This window comes from Lolium rigidum, chromosome 1, assembly GCF_022539505.1.
Source record: "Lolium rigidum isolate FL_2022 chromosome 1, APGP_CSIRO_Lrig_0.1, whole genome shotgun sequence".
In the NCBI taxonomy this organism is placed as follows: domain Eukaryota; kingdom Viridiplantae; phylum Streptophyta; class Magnoliopsida; order Poales; family Poaceae; genus Lolium; species Lolium rigidum.
The window spans coordinates 297,202,379-297,212,595 of NC_061508.1; positions in this window are offsets into that span (position 1 = coordinate 297,202,379).

Below are 10,217 nucleotides of genomic sequence, written 5' to 3' on the forward strand. Positions count from 1 at the left end.
GCAATGTTTCTGTTGTACCACTCTGAGGGATATGGCAAATTGTGAAGAAGTCTCTTCGCAAAGATCATATCAACGACTTGTATACTACAACATGCAGTGGTATGCTGGGTCACCGCATCTGGCTTCCTTCGTCATCTGGAAAAATAGGATTTTTGGTAAAACTTCCTTCCACAGTTGATCTTCCGAAATATTGCATCCTGACGGTCTTTTTCCAGCAGAATCCTGACTCCGGTGCTCGATCTCCAAATAATCATGAAACATGCAAAATAGATGAAATAACATAAGTATTGTGTCACAATATGAAATATATCAATGAATAACAGCAAATTATGGTATAAAATAGTGATGCAAATTGGACGTATCAGCGACAGCACCACCAGTTCCATTGACGCCGGGGTTGCGTCGGCGACGCCGTCCTGCCGGCGTCGAGTCATCCACCAGTAGCCACCACCAGTTCATCTCATAGCAGCAATAAAGCAGGGGAAGGGGTGCATATCACGACCAGCCTGGGAGATTGAGAGGCAGCAGCCACATCACAGCACCACCCCCACTATCATCACACAGAGGAGATCGACGCGGGGAACCAGGAGGAGGTCAGTGGCGTCGGGGCAGTCGAGTTGGGGCTCGAGGCCAGCGACGGGGAGGCAGCAAGAAGGCGATGGGGTTGGGGAAGAAGGACCACAAGGTGGCGCTAGGGCAGCATCAGCTCGCCGGAGCCTGAAGGGGGCCGGTGGCGACCAAACTAGCCGCTGATGTCCGGCTAGGGTTTCAGAGTCGGGCCGACCGTGAGAGACCACAGCGGCCAAATCAACCAAGGGGAGGTGGTAGAGTTCGTCGAGGAGAGCAAAAGCCCCATCACGCCGGTGCCTGGGTTGGCCAGGAGCGGCCGGGGGCGAGCGGCGCCGCCGCGGGGGCGTGGTGGTCGCGAGAGAGAAGAGAGGGAGGGCGGTGACCGTGTGCGTGTGTGAGAGAGGGGTGAGCTGGAGGGTAGGGGTCGGGTTGGGTTAGACCGAACCGACTCGGGCGTTTGGGCCAGGCCTGGTTGGCCAGGCCATTGGGCCAACCCAATAAACCATTTGGTCAATTTTTTTTTAGAAAAGAAAAACTTTTAAAACATTTAAGAAAATAAAAAAAAACAATAAGTATAATTGAGTATCATAAAATTACCTCTATAAATAAAATAGAAAACAAATACTTAAAGTTTAAAAGAACAACAATATGAATTTCCTCTAAAATTTTAGAAGACCAAATTTTAAATCTTAAACTATTAAAACCTAAAAACTAAATAGATAAATTCTTGTTTCAATTCTTCACATGAAGAAAATATTAAATATTACTTCACCTTAAGATGCCATATAAAACAACAAATATTTCTTGATGATTATGTTTAATCATATGAAAATTCTAATTGATCAATACTTCAAATATTAATTAAAACCCTAAACCCTAAACCCTAATAGTATTTATCATATTTTATTAAAGTCTTTTAAAAATAATATAATGTTAAACTCATTATTATTTCTATTTCAAAGTTATTAATGATTTCAAACCTATTACCAATTCTTATTTAAGAATTGTATCACAAATTAGAAACCTAGTTCTAATATAAGTAAGAACTTTGGTCCCATTATTTTATGTGATCATCCCATATTAGAACCAACTCTAAAACCCTAGTTGTTTATCTCATATAATTATATGAATTTCACCTATACTCATAGAACCCTAATTAACAACAAATGAATCCATGTTTGTGATCTACTAAAATAAAACCAATTCACATGTGATCATTATTTCATGTCTCTGCTTTCTAATTAAACCTATATGATCCACTAGTGTCACTTAGGAGCAAACTCTAGCTTGATAATATGTTAGCACCATTGATCATCAATCCTAAATACCACACCATTGGAATCCTCCTAAACCATCAAACCCTAGAAGAACCATGGAGATCAATCCTAGTACCAATATCTTGTGTAGTAATACACATCACATGCTCCTATTCCACTGAACCCTATTCAGGAAGTGATAAACCATCTAGTTTAGAAGCCCTTAAGCATCACTTAGTGAAACAAATGTGAAGCCATAGTAAACCCTAACTTACAGCAACACTTTGACCATCATTCTTTAATATGTTACCCATAATCAACCATAGTTATAAACCTGCTAATACTTGCTACATATAGACCAATTCTGTTTAAGAACCCAACTAGTTCCTATTAGAGAACTAAATGAATCTAATAAGTAAACCCTATAAGTCATAGCCCCTAATTATAATAGTTCTTGTTCTTATTTAACCTGTTCTTCAAAAGTTATTCTTTTGAAGTACAAATGTCAATCAAACCTTAGAAGCCTAATCCTTCTTTGAAATACTCATTATTTCTTAAACAACATGTTCTTCAAAAGTTATTCTTTTGAAGTATAATATAAGTAATCATCAACCATGTTCGGTAGAACTTAAAAATTGACAACTGTTCTTTACATATTATTCCATCACTATTCTTTATGTGTATGATTGTTATGATGTCTTGTATCACTTGATTATGATGCTAATATAACCAAACCCTGATAAGAACCTTGTTTGAGAACCATTCTAAAAGTGCAACACACCCTAAAGAAATCTTTACAACTCATCAATCTTAAATCATCAGGATCAGGTTACGCTCGGGACGATTGCATCTCATACTATGCATTATAGCATCTTTGCCAGTTCTTAAACATTGTCCTTACCGGACGATGATGGTATTTCAGCATTTGGAGTTCTCACGTATCGAAGCTTTTGCCCGCATAATCTTGCGCTTAAGAAAGACAAGTTCATCGCTTGCTCATGTCATTTGATTATTTGTATCAAACTATATGCAAAGTACTATACTTATCACTCATGCATTGAAAAGCAAAGTATTATTTTACAATTATGAATATGACTATGTGGTGGGCAATGGAACCATGGTATGTGTTTATGGTGGAGGTTCCATTGCATGGGTACTACTCATCTAGGACTAAATACCAATGCCGTCCAGTGATTCTAGCGCCGTACCTATCGCGTTGACCATAAGATCTATAATGGCTCTGGGGAAGTCAGCGGTATCTTTTCCCTTCTGCACGCCAACGGACTGGTAGAGCTGCGGGGTGCGATGTCTACGGGTGCTTCTATTCTTGTAGACAGTGTTGGGCCTCCAAGAGCAGAGGTTTGTAGAACAGCAGCAAGTTTCCCTTAAGTGGATCACCCAAGGTTTATCGAACTCAGGGAGGAAGAGGTCAAAGATATCCCTCTCAAGCAACCCTGCAATCATGATACAAGAAGTCTCTTGTGTCCCCAACACACCTAATACACTTGTCAGATGTATAGGTGCACTAGTTCGGCGAAGAGATAGTGAAATACAAGTAATATGGATGTATATGAGTGGTAATAACAATCTGAATAAAATATGGCAGCAAGCAAACATGCAACAGAATAGTAAGTAAATGGAGTTTCGATGCTTAGAAACAAGGCCTAGGGATCATACTTTCACTAGTGGACACTCTCAACATTGATCACATAATAAAACCACTCTACACTCTTTTGTTGGATGATGAACACCACTAATTGCGTAGGGCTACAAGAGCACCTCAATGCCGGACTTAACAAGCTCCACAACATTCGATGTTCATATTTAAATAACCTTAGAGTGCATGATAGATCATTGCAATTACACCAAGTACTAACATAGCATGCACACTCGTCACCATCACACTATGAAGGAGGAATAGATCACATCAATACTATCATAGCAATAATTAACTTCATAATCTACAAGAGATTACAATCATAACCTACGCCAAGTACTACACGATGCACACACTGTCACCATTACACCGTGGAGGAGGAATAGAGTACTTTAATAACATCACTAGAGTAACACATAGATGAATAGTGATACAAAACTCATATGAATCTCAATCATGTAAGGCAGCTCATGAGATCATTGTATTGAAGTACATAGGAGAGAGATTAACCACATAGCTACCGGTACAGCCCCGAGCCTCGATGGAGAACTACTCCCTCCTCATGGGAGACAGCAGCGTTGATGAAGATGGCGGTGGTGTCGATGGAGGAGTCTTCCGGGGGCACTTCCCCGTCCCGGCGGCGTGCCGGAACAGAGACTCTGTCCCCCAGATCTTGGCTTCGCGATGGCGGCGGCTCTGGAAGGTTTCTCGTACCGTGGCTTTTCCGTCCCGAGGTTTTAGGTCAGGGACCTTTAAATAGGCGAAGAGGCGGAGTTGGAAGGCTGACGAGGCGACGACACAGTAGGGGGGCGCGGCCCAGGCTCTGGCCGTGCCGCCCTATCATCTGGGCCCACCAGGGCTCCCCTCTGGTGGCTCTCGGGTGTTCTGGAAGCTTCGTGGAAAAATAGGATGCTGGGCGTTGATTTCGTTTGATTCCGAGAATATTTCCTTACTAGGATTTCTGGAACCAAAAACAGCAGAAAACGACAGAACTGGCCCTTCGGCATCTCGTCAATAGGTTAGTTCCGGAAAACGCATAATAATGACATATAATGTGTATAAAACATGTGAGTATCATCATAAAAGTAGCATGGAACATAAGAAATTATAGATACGTTGGGACGTATCAAGCATCCCCAAGCTTAGTTCCTACTCGCCCTCGAGTAGGTAAACGATAACAAAGATAATTTCTGAAGTGACATGCTATCATAATCTTGATCAATACTATTGTAAAGCATATGAGATGAATGCAGCGATTCGAAGCAATGATGAAGATAATGAGTAAACAAATGAATCATATAGCAAAGACTTTTCATGAATAGTACTTTCAAGACAAGCATCAATAAGACTTGCATAAGAGTTAACTCATAAAACAATAAATTCTTAGTAAAAGCATTGAAGCAACACAATGGAAAATATAAGTAAACATGTAAGAATCAATGCATGATACGTCTCCGACGTATCGATAATTTCTTATGTTCCATGCCACATTATTGATGATATCTACATGTTTTATACACATTATATGTCGTATTTATGCATTTTCCGGCACTAACCTATTAACGAGATGCCGAAGAGCCGTTGTCGTTTTCGTTGTTTTTGGTTTCAGAAATCCTACAAAGGAAATATTCTCGAATTGGACGAAATCAACGCCCGTGGTCCTATTTTTGCACGAAGCTTCCGAAGACCGAGGGGGAAAGGAAGTGGGGCCACGAGGCGCCGACACAACAGGGCGGCGCGGCTCGGGCCCCGGCCGCGCGGCCTGGTGTGTGGGGCCCTCGTGTGGCCCCCCGCGTTGCCCTTCCGCCTACTTAAAGCCTTCGTCGCGAAACCCCCGAGTACCGAGAGCCACGATACGAAAACCTTACCGAGACGCCACCGCCGCCAATCCCATCTCGGGGGATTCGGAGATCGCCTCCGGCACCCTGCCGGAGAGGGGATTCATCTCCCGGAGGACTCTTCACCGCCATGGTCGCCTCCGGAGTGATGAGTGAGTAGTTCACCCCTGGACTATGGGTCCATAGCAGTAGCTAGATGGTTGTCTTCTCCTCATGTGCTTCATTGTCGGATCTTGTGAGCTGCCTAACATGATCAAGATCATCTATCTGTAATTCTATATGTTGTGTTTGTCGGGATCCGATGGATAAAGAATACTATGCTATGTTGATTATCAATCTATTACCTATGTGTTGTTTATGATCTTGCATGCTCTCCGTTATTAGTAGAGGCTCTGGCCAATTTTTTGCTCTTAACTCCAAGAGGGAGTATTTATGCTCGATAGTGGGTTCATGCCTCCATTAAATCTGGGACAGTGACAGAAAGTTCTAAGGTTGTGGATGTGCTTTTGCCACTAGGGATAAAACATTGATGCTATGTACGAGGATGTAGTTATTGATTACATTACGCACCATACTTAATGCAATTGTCTGTTGTTTTGCAACTTAATACCGGAAGGGGTTCGGATGATAACCTGAAGGTGGACTTTTTAGGCATAGATGCATGCTGGATAGCGGTATATGTACTTTGTCGTAATGCCCAATTAAATCTCACAATATTCATTATATCATGTATGTGCATTGTTATGCCCTCTCTATTTGTCAATTGCCCGACTGTAATTTGTTCACCCAACATGCTATTTATCTTATGGGAGAGACACCTCTAGTGCATTGTGGACCCCGGTCCATTCTTTTACATTAAATACAATCTACTGCAATACTTGTTCTACTATTCTTGCAAACAATCATCATCCACACTATACATCTAATCCTTTGTTACAGCAAGCCGGTGAGATTGACAACCTCACTGTTTCGTTGGGGCAAAGTACTTTGGTTGTGTTGTGCAGGTTCCACGTTGGCGCCGGAATCCCCGGTGTTGCGCCGCACTACATCTCGCCGCCATCAACCTTCAACGTGCTTCTTGACTCCTACTCGGTTCGATAAACCTTGGTTTCTTACGAGGGAAACTTGTCGCTGTACGCATCACACCTTCCACTTGGGGTTCCCAACGGACGCGTGCCGTACGCGTATCAAGCTAAATTTCGGCGCCGTTGCCTGGGAGATCAAGACACGCTCGCAAGGGGAGTCTCCACAATCCAATCTCTTTACTTTGTTTTTGTCTTGCTTTATTTTATTTACTACTTTGTTTGCTGCATTATATCAAAACACAAAAAAAAATTAGTTGCTAGCTTTACTTTATTTACTTGTCTTGCACTCTATATCAAAAACACAAAAAATTAGTTACTTGCATTTATTTTATCTAGTTTGCTTTATTTACTACTCGCTAAAATGGCTACCCCTGAAAATACTAAGTTGTGTGACTTCACAACCACAAATAATAATGATTTCTTATGCACACCTATTGCTCCACTCGCTACTACAGCAGAATTCTTTGAAATTAAACCTCGCTTTATCGAATCTTGTTATGCGAGAGCAATTTTCCGGTGTTAGTTCCGATGATGTTGCTTGCCCATCTCAATAATTTTGTTGAATTGTGTAAAATGCAAAAGTATAAAGATGTAGATGGTGACATTATAAAATTAAAATTGTTTCCTTTCTCATTAAGAGGAAGAGCTAAAGATTGGTTGCTATCTCTGCCTAAGAATAGTATTGATTCATGGACTAAATGCAAGGATGCTTTTATTGGTAGATATTATCCCCCTGCTAAAATTATATCTTTGAGGAGTAGCATAATGAATTTTAAACAATTGGATAATGAGCATGTTGCACAAGCTTGTGAAAGAATGAAATCTTTGGTTAAAAATTGCCCAACCCATGGATCGACTACTTGGATGATCATCCAAACCTTTTATGCGGGATCGAACTTTTCTTCGCGGAACCTATTGGATTCAGCTGCTGGAGGTACCTTTATGTCCATCACTTTTGGTGAAGCAACAAAGCTCCTTGATAATATGATGATTAATTACTCTGAATGGCACACAGAAAGAGCTCCACAAGGTAAGAAGGTAAATTCTGTCGAAGAAACCTCTTCCTTGAGTGATAAGATTAATGCTATTATGTCTATGCTTGTGAATGATAGGACTAATGTTGATCCTAATAATGTTTCGTTATCTTCATTGGTTGCTCAAGAAGAACATGTTGATGTAAACTTCATTAAAAATAATAATTTCAACAACAATGCTTATCGGAACAATTCTAGTAATAACTATAGGCCATATCCTTATAATAATGGTAACGGTTATGGTAATTCATATGGGAATTCTTACAACAATAATAGGAACACACCCCTGGACTTGAAGCTATGCTTAAAGAATTTATTAGTACACAAACCTGCTTTTAACAAATCTGTTGAGGAAAAGCTCAATAAAATTGATATTCTCGCTTCTAAGGTTGATAGTCTTGCCTTCGATGTTGATCTTTTGAAATCGAAAGTTATGCCTAATAAGGATATTGAAAATAAAATTGTTACTACAGCAAATGCCATCCAAATTAGAATTAATGAGAATATAAGATTGATGGCCGAATTGCATGCTAGGTGGGAAAGAGAAGAAAATGAAAAACTTGCTAAAGAGAATAATGTAGCTAAAGTTTGGACTATTACCACCACTAGTAATGCTAATGTTCCACATGTTGCTGCACCTCCTACTAATAATGGTAAAATAATTGGTGTTGGCAATGTTACCACTCCTAGTGCAAAGCGTGCAAAAGCTGTGAAACTGCTAAAACTGCTGAAATTGCCTGTGATAAAACTGCTGAAATTTTTTCCAACATTGGGGATGATGATCCCATTGCTTTAGATTATAATGGTTTGGATTTTTATGATTGCCACATCTCTGAAGTTATAAAGTTCTTACAAAAACTTGCTAAGAGTCCTAATGCTAGTGCCATAAACTTGGCTTTCACAAAACATATTACAAATGCTCTCATAAAAGCTAGAGAAGAGAAACTAAAACTTGAAACTTCTATTCCTAGAAAGCTAGAGGATGGTTGGGAGCCCATCATTAAGATGAAGGTCAATGACTTTGATTGTAATGCTTTATGTGATCTTGGTGCAAGTATCTCTGTTATGCCTAAGAAAATTTATGATATGCTTGACTTGCCACCATTGAAGAATTGTTATTTGGATATTAATCTTGTTGATAATGCTACAAAGAAACCTTTGGGGAGAGTTGATAATGTTCGCATTACCGTTAACAATAACCTTGTCCCCGTTGATTTTGTTGTCTTGGATATTGAATGCAATGCATCTTGTCCCATTATATTGGGAAGACCTTTTCTTCGAACTGTTGGTGCCATCATTGATATGAAGGAAGGTAATATTAAATATCAATTTCCTCTCAAGAAAGGTATGGAACACTTCCCTAGAAAGAGAATGAAGTTACCTTTTGATTCTATTATTAGAACAAGTTATGATGTCGATGCTTCATCTCTTGATAATACTTGATATACACTTTCTGCGCCTAGCTGAAAGGCGTTAAAGAAAAGCGCTCATGCGAGACAACCCATGTTTTTACTACAGCACTTTTGTTTTATATTTGAGTCTTGGAAGTTGTTTACTACTGTAGCAACCTCTCCTTATCTTAGTTTTGTGCATTGTTGTGCCAAGTAAAGTCTTTGATAGTAAGGTTCATACTAGATTTGGATTATCTGCACGATATGCATTTCTTTGTCTGTCACGAATTTCGACCTGCCTCTCTGTAGGTAGCTCAGAAAAATATGCCACTTTACGTGCGTGATCCTCAGATATGTACGCAACTTTCATTAAATTTGGGAATTTTCATTTGAGCAAGTCTGGTGCCTCAATAAAATCCATCTTTACGGAATATTCTGTTTTGACAGATTCTGCCTTTTATTTCGCATTGCCTCTTTTGCTATGGTGGATGAATTTCTTTGTTCCATTAATGTCAAGTAGCTTTATGCAATGTCCAGAAGTGTTAAGAATGATTATGTCACCTCTGAACATGTTAATTTTTATTATGCACTAACCCTCTAATGAGTTGTTTCGAGTTTGGTGTGGAGGAAGTTTTCAAGGATCAAGAGAGGAGGATGATACAATATGATCAAGGAGAGTGAAAGCTCTAAGCTTGGGGATGCCCCGGTGGTTCACCCCTGCATATTTTAAGAAGACTCAAATCACAGCTTGCCTCTGAGATATTTCTTGGGGTGACATGGGAATCCCGAAGCTTGAGCTTTATTCCTGCTATCTCATTTTATCATTCCTTCTCTCCCTACACTTGAAAACTTCCTTCATACAAACTTCACACAATTCTTATGAGCAACATTAGTGCAATCAAAATAACAAATTCACTTGGTTCAGTTCTAACATATATCTGACCTCCATTAAAACATTAGATATTGTAGCAAGTTCTTCAGAAGGCTCTTTCAAAACTCAAAAGAAAGAGATTAAAAACAAAATGCAAATAGTGGCAGAAATCTGTCAAAACAGAACAGCCGTAAAGATCGATTTTTTCGAAAATCTATACATGCCTCCAGATCGAAAAGTGTTAAAACTAGCAGAGATTCTTAGCTAACACTAGGGCATATACTAAACATTCAGCACAAAATTACGTCCTAGCTGGGGAATACAAAATTTTATGGTGACAACACAAAATCTACATTTCAAGGACATTAACTTCCCCAAATCTTTTCTTCCTATTAGAAGTTATTCTTTAAAAACAAATAAAAATGATAAGGAAATTCTTGACCCTTATTCTTTAGACTCTTTAAAAGTAAAAGCCAATGTGGGTTATCTCCCAAGAGTGCTTTTATTTAACTCCT